Source organism: Stegastes partitus, unplaced genomic scaffold (genome assembly GCF_000690725.1).
Source record: "Stegastes partitus isolate 25-593 unplaced genomic scaffold, Stegastes_partitus-1.0.2 Scaffold658, whole genome shotgun sequence".
Taxonomy (NCBI): Eukaryota; Metazoa; Chordata; class Actinopteri; family Pomacentridae; genus Stegastes; species Stegastes partitus.
This window is the reverse complement of record NW_007578389.1, coordinates 133396-140990: the sequence shown is the minus strand read 5'-3', so window position 1 is coordinate 140990 and position 7595 is coordinate 133396. Positions and strand designations below refer to the sequence as shown.

Below are 7595 nucleotides of genomic sequence, written 5' to 3'. Positions count from 1 at the left end.
CCCAAAAAAACAAAAACGTAGCTGTTTTAGAGCTCGAGTTATTCACTGAGGAGGCTTTCAGTAAAAAACACAACTCTCTGATGGATCATTTATCACTCATGGCATAACAAACCAGCCTGTCTATATGTTAACATCACTTGTTTGGTAACAGCAAAGAGCACAGTTTGGCAATCGCAGGATACATGCTGGTAAAAGAGGAACCATTCACTGCTTCTGTATTGAGTTTATTCCTGCGGACAGTGGCCTCATAGGCCATGTCCAGACATGAGCCGTCTGAAGGACACTAACTTCATTTGCTCTTTTAACATCTTCACCTTCTCCCTCATTCATATGCTTTAGATCAAGATGACAAGAAATCTCCTTTAAGTTATTACAATGTTAAAATCATTTACAGTCATCATCTCCAACTTAACCTATCGATCATCAGATCACACATTACATTTTAAGAATAATTACTTCAAATTGTAATCATTCAGTCATCAGGTCACAGCATTTCTTATCATAGAGTCTTTTTTATTGCTTACTTAGAGCCAGTGTTCTTTGTCAGTGGCTGCTTCTGGGATCTCAACCCTTAGCTCCACCTGACAATGGTCAAAGCGTATGGAGGAGTTTCATGTCATGCTGTTTACATTCTGTTGCAATCTATGCATGCAGATTTTTACACCAAATCTGCATGCAACTGTCCATGTCCTGAAACTGACTGTTCATGTCAAATAAAAGTTTACATTCATTGAAGAAACTGTTTCCTAACTCAGTTTGTTTAAGGAGAGTTTTCTATATGACTTGTATTTCTCTCAGCCTCCACTATTGCTGAGCTACAGGTTTGTTTATCTCTGTAAATCAGAAGGTTACATGCAAATCAGCTTATCAAGAGTATTATATCGGCTGTATACATGAGATCAGCAAGAATGTGAGTTCAGGCTCCACCAAACTAGACACGGGACAGTCAGACGGGTAAGAAGTGGATGTGAAACTGAGAGAATGAAGTCGGGTGTGATCAAGGGAGGCAGAGTGTCCCTGAAAATACTGCTGTCGTAGTAAAAGGTTGTAGTTGTGTAAAAATGTTACAGAAATTTGGTAAATGTAACATACAGACAATCACACTGACCCATCATGTATCTGTGTTTCCTTCAGGTCACGCTGTCAGCATGGGGATAGTTTTAGGAATTGTGGCTGAAGCAGTTGCAGCAGCAATAGCAGCTGCAGCAGAGGCTGCAGCGGCTGCAGCTGCAGAGGCAGCAGCGGCTATAGCAGAAGCAGCAGCGGAGGCAGCAGCAGCAGCAGCGGAGGCTGCAGCCGAGGCTGCAGCGGAGGCAGCAGCAGATGCTGCAGCAGAGGCAGCAGCGGAGGCAGCAGCCGAGGCTGCAGCAGAGGCAGCCGCTGAAGGTGGAGCTGAAACCATAGCTCAAGTTTTGCAAGCAGTTGCCAAACTTTCCAAATTAGTTAAAGAGTTTTTGGCTATTGATGCCGTCTTCAAGGCTGCAAAAGAACTCATAAAAAGCCTCATTTATGTATTTGGTGCACATGAAAAATGTGAGAAACTGGAGAAGTGTCTTCATGTGTTCACAAAGCTAATGTCCAAGATGGAAGAATTTAACAAATGGCTGCAGGAACATAAGGACGACACTGTGAAGCTTGACGGAATCGACATCCCTTTGGAATCAGGCATCCTAAACAAGTTCATGAAACCACTGGCAACGGTAATCAAAGGCCATTTCTTAGCTTTTTTTAAATGAAGTATTATATTGGACAAACACAAACGGTGTGTTCCAGTTCGTGGCTGTACATCCTTCTATAGATTAAGGAAAGAAATACTTTGACAGAGAGCAGTGAAAGATGTCACAGAGCATTACTTCCCTGAAGTCAATGTTTCCTTGTGAATATTTTTAAAACGTTTGCAGGGTCTATAACGGGTCTAGTTTTAGTGACGTGCTCCTGCGTGAATGGAATCAGATAAAGGAAAATGGCATCTGATCCTATTTGTGTTTGTTTTACGTATTGCGTGATGTAGCCATCAGCACCCGACCATGGAGAGACTACAACGAGCAAGTAAATCAAGTAAATATTCTGAACTGTTTGTACCATCATCTCTTTTTTTTTCCAGTCAGTGGGAACCCTGCAAAGACTGTCTGACGACGTTTCCAAAATGAACACGAAGGGGCAGATGATGGCGGATGCGCAGCTGACAACTTTAAAGAGAAGCCTCATCCGCATCGTGGCAACGTTTGAGTCGATTGCCCAGTACAAGGACGAGAAGGGCGACAAACTCCCCGTGTTAAAAACACTCCCGATCAGCATGGACGAAGTGAGGGAGTGGAGGGAGGACATCGGTTGCCCAGAGGATTCTCTTATGTCTTTTTTACAGTTGCACACATATGAGTGAGGCTCTGTTCAGGGAAGCAACAGTGCATCAAAGGCTTTTCGTCAAACACCATTTGCCTGATGTCATTTATGTCCACAGAGCAGAAGTGATTCGTTGCTCCTCGTGAATAACGCATTGTGCTTCCACAAATTTTACAGCATTACAAATTTTTTAAAAAGCTAAAATGTCAGTGTTGTAAACGCACAGATGAAATTCTCTTGGTGAGCAAGTGAGAGTTCATTCTTTCACTTTAGCCTTTTCCTGCTGTTGCTAACTTTGAAATCGTGGGTTTAGTTACTTTTTTAGGCCTGACAGAGAAAAGCAGCATTTGAAAAAACAAAAATACAACCCAATCCGCTTCAGTAACGTCAGGCCTCAGTTGTTCTGTAGTGCGCTATGCATGGGAACTGTTTCCGCTGTCTTTTACTGCACTGTGCTGACAACACTGATTAAATCTTTGCATAATAAAAGCATTTATTTTACATTTGCTGTCTGCTTGTTAGTAAAAGCACTGAGAACCATCCACTGTGACAAAGATTATAATTGATCTCCTTAGTAATAAGTAACGAGCAATATAAGCAACAGTATGAGGCCCCTGTTCTGTTTGAGCTCTCGTTTTCCCTCCTGAGTTTCTCGGCCAGTCCACAGANGTCCAGGTGAACCTGCCTTCACCCTGAGTCAGCTGGGATAGACTCCAGCCCCCCATGACCCTAGTGAGGATTAAGTGGTGTATAGATAATGGATGGATATGACTGATGCAGCTGCTTATTTCCAACTGACAGCAGCACGTTAAAGTTAAACTTTAAACTTAATATATCTAAACCTGACCTTGTATTGAAGTGCATTTCAGTCTGACACTGTCCCATAATGGAGGATATTAGTTTAATTTTTGGTCAAATTGAAGCGAAACTAATGTCATTGATTGAATATTCTCTGTAATAAATACCAGTCGAATAATCCGTTTTCTGTGTTTTACCAGCTGCAGTGGCAGCAAATCAGAGCCAAACATAAAAACATATTTATATGACTTCTGCATCGCCAACTAAATACCTGTCTGGTTCCCGCGGCAACGCAATGCATACAGTGTGTGATGCTGTAACTACACGGCTTCATTCAGTGATATTAGTAACGTACAACTCAGCATGTTTTCCAGATAAAACACATTCCCTCAGCTGAGAATCTGTATCGCTCATAAAGAATAGTCAGGAAACGATCTGGTTAAATGGAGACGCTCTTTCCAGCTGATTTAAATCCTAAACTCTGCACATAACCTGCTCCTGACCAGGTTAGCTCCACAGCATCAGTTACCATGGAGATCTAGGGCTGCAGCATCAGTTACCATGGAGATCCGGCTCCACACCATCAGTTACCATGGAGATCTAGGGCCACAGCATCAGTTACCCTGGAGATCTAGGGCCACAGCATCAGCTTCCATGGAGATCTAGGGCCACAGCATCAGCTTCCATGGAGATCTAGGGCCACAGCATCAGCTTCCATGGAGATCCGGCTCCACACCATCAGTTAACATGGAGATCTAGCCAGTTTTAACCTACGTGACACTGAGAACTCTGACTTTAAGCTCAACGTACCTCGACCCACTAACCCACTAGCATCGTTTCGTACTACAGTCCTCTGTTCTGGTCGTGACGAATCTGCGAACCGAACATCTGGAGAGTAAATACAGCGAGCATCTCCCGTTAACCCGGATCAGCGGCTGTACCGGATGTGTTTTCCCTGCTCACACACCGAGCAGAAAGTGGCATAAAGGCGTAAAAAGGAAGAGGATTCCCACCAAACTGGGGTGAGTCCCTGTCGCCACTGTCCCCCACAAGCACTTAAAAAGTTTAGTTAAAAAGACTGGTGGAAAAAACAAACACTAAAAAACAGCCACACCAGCACCGGCACACACTTACACACTGACCAGCGTCACCCCGACACTAACTGGCAACAATTAGGGCTTAAATTCTCTTCTACATTTACCTGAAAGCCAGCGCAGAGATCTAAGAGCTGTAAAACTTGAGCTTGAGCCACATTATTGTTGACACTTGGTTACAGTGCGTGGACCTGCCGGGGAGCGGTCTTGGAACTACCGTAAGTCCTCAACTATTCGCGCATGAGAGCCAATTCAAACGCCATGTAAATGAAGCGAAGACGCGCTTTACGGGGATATGCGGGTTATTACGGTACGTCATTGGGGTAATGACCAAGCACAGGCCAGAGCTGATACACACCAGAGCAGACAGAGAACAGGAGCTGCTTTTATAGCACACAGGCCCAAACACACCCTCTGCATTAGTAAAACATTAATTCACGCTATATGGAAAACCGACAGAGCAAGACTCATCAACTTCATTGCACATACTTAATATAGTCCATATTTCAATTTTTTGCCGTCTAATCTTTTGTCTATGTTCAATTCCAGCCTGTAATTCACGAAAATCCTGAACAATCCAAATGCACTTTTTGTTTCAGTTTAAATAGTTGATAAATTCATGTCTTAACACACATTTTGTGCCACATATTGAAAGCTTAGGGTTTTCTGAAAAAAAAAGAAAGGCAAAAGCAATCACTCACAGTATGATTTCTGACTCTTTTGCTGTGGAATCACAGGAGTGGCATAATGATTAAAAAATAATGTTAAAAAATAAGGAAATTCATGTGTAAATATAAAGAGGAATAAATAAAAGAATAATTTAAAAAAAACATATGGAAATATAAAGGTACATTTTGTCTTTGCTTTTCCCTTTTTTCCCCTTTTGTTTTTCTATTTTGTTTTTGTTTTTGTTTTTACTTGATGGACTGAGCTGTCAATCAAATGGCTTTGGGCGGGGCTTTCTGTCCAAGGTGAGTGGTCAATACCTGATCACAGGATTCCTGCTTGGCGCCAGCTCCTGCTGAAGGGAAGTGATGTCACCTCGGCGCTGAGAGGAAGTCCACATGCGCACGCAGTTTGACTGGAGAGGAGGAGAAATAAATATGGAATATGTGGAGGAATGAAGGAGAGGTGTTTAAGAAGAGCTTTTAACAATTGTGCACTTCCTCTCAGCGATTTAGTTTTTATTATGGCACTCCTGTGATTCCATATTTCACAAAATATCAACAACAAACAAAGGTCCAGGCGGCCTGTATGATCTCGTATAAGTAACCAATGGTTTGCCCTTTTTATTAAGGCGCCCCCCCACTGGTGTTCCACAACATGCCCATGTATGGTCCTGCTTCTGAGCAGGAAACAGATACAGACTGAGTCACCAAACATTGAAACTAATCATACACTTTTCAAAAATCCTCCTGTCCACATCATGTTTGCTGTTTTAATTCTCCACCCCTTTCCTGCATTAGCCATAAAAACTCAGGACTGAGAGTGCTGCTCAGCAGTTTGTCCACAGATCGTCTCTGTGCTGCCTACCGGTCTGACGTCATCTGCAGAGTTCAGCTCGTGAGTACCTGAATCCGACTATCTCCCTGACACACAAGCTCTGCTTCTGTCTCAGTTGTGTCTTTCTGTAGCCACTGTGATAAACATGGGTGTGTTTGCTTCTGAAAACTCACTGAGGATGTGTTTTAATGTTTCCAGAAAAGAATACAAAAGACAAATGATATTCCACCTGCTGGGTTCATTGCTATCCCAGTTTTCAGGAGCCAATCAGGCATGTTTTTATATCAGTAATAATACAGTCAATCATGCATTTAGTGTGTAAGTGCATTCTGTGACACCCAAAGCGGCGTCGCATAAATTACAAACTATTAAATAAGTAATGCAACAATACAAGTCACAGAAAAACCACAGCAGCCGAACAAAGCCGCCTGACAGGTTGAACCGTTCACCAGAAACTGTGTTTGGAGGAGTCTTGCATAACTCCTGTGCAGTGGGGTGATAAGGAAAAGCAGAGGGAGGGATTCAGAGCGGAACTATCTGTAAATCTGCAACGCTGCTGTTCGTACTTGGCCAGAGTTGGCTCATATTTTTTAGAGTCACATGCAAATACACTAAACCTGTACGGTGGTGTGTTTTTCAAAGAGCACTGAGCAAACACCGTCACATGCTGCATTGTTACAGCTGATTGGAGAAATCCACCTCCCTACCTGAACAAGTGCTTCATTCTCCACAAAATCAACCATTTTTTGGTTCAATGGAGGTACGAACGATTGAAGAGCAAATTTGCTATGATTACTCTGGTGTTGTGAGTCAGCATACGACCATGGCGCAGCAATAAAAGCACTCCGGATTTATGTAGTTTCAGACCAAGTCATAAATCATCTAACTTTGTCATCAAATTCAACGCTGATGGATACGTGTGTGGTAAAAGAACTGGCAGCATGTTGCAAGCATATCAGCAGATGTGTTTGTCGACCCAAAAAAACAAAAACGTAGCTGTTTTAGAGCTCGAGTTATTCACTGAGGAGGCTTTCAGTAAAAAACACAACTCTCTGATGGATCATTTATCACTCATGGCATAACAAACCAGCCTGTCTATATGTTAACATCACTTGTTTGGTAACAGCAAAGAGCACAGTTTGGCAATCGCAGGATACATGCTGGTAAAAGAGGAACCATTCACTGCTTCTGTATTGAGTTTATTCCTGCGGACAGTGGCCTCATAGGCCATGTCCAGACATGAGCCGTCTGAAGGACACTAACTTCATTTGCTCTTTTAACATCTTCACCTTCTCCCTCATTCATATACTTTAGATCAAGATGACAAGAAATCTCCTTTAAGTTATTACAATGTTAAAATCATTTACAGTCATCATCTCCAACTTAACCTATCGATCATCAGATCACACATTACATTTTAAGAATAATTACTTCAAATTGTAATCATTCAGTCATCAGGTCACAGCATTTCTTATCATAGAGTCTTTTTTATTGCTTACTTAGAGCCAGTGTTCTTTGTCAGTGGCTGCTTCTGGGATCTCAACCCTTAGCTCCACCTGACAATGGTCAAAGCGTATGGAGGAGTTTCATGTCATGCTGTTTACATTCTGTTGCAATCTATGCATGCAGATTTTTACACCAAATCTGCATGCAACTGTCCATGTCCTGAAACTGACTGTTCATGTCAAATAAAAGTTTACATTCATTGAAGAAACTGTTTCCTAACTCAGTTTGTTTAAGGAGAGTTTTCTATATGACTTGTATTTCTCTCAGCCTCCACTATTGCTGAGCTACAGGTTTGTTTATCTCTGTAAATCAGAAGGTTACATGCAAATCAGCTTATCAAGAGTATTATAT

At 42.2% G+C, this 7595-nt stretch overlaps 1 protein-coding gene across 1 annotated transcript in view; it reads right to left on the bottom strand.

Annotated features, from left to right (window-relative positions):
- The window catches only part of LOC103363409 (uncharacterized), a 25972-nt gene extending 20160 nt beyond the window's left edge, over positions 1–5812 (bottom strand). The window contains exon 1 of the mRNA XM_008290163.1: positions 5732–5812. The gene's annotated coding sequence lies outside the window, so the exon portion shown is untranslated. The remainder of the gene's footprint in view (positions 1–5731) is intronic.
- Positions 5813–7595: the final 1783 nt, after the last annotated feature.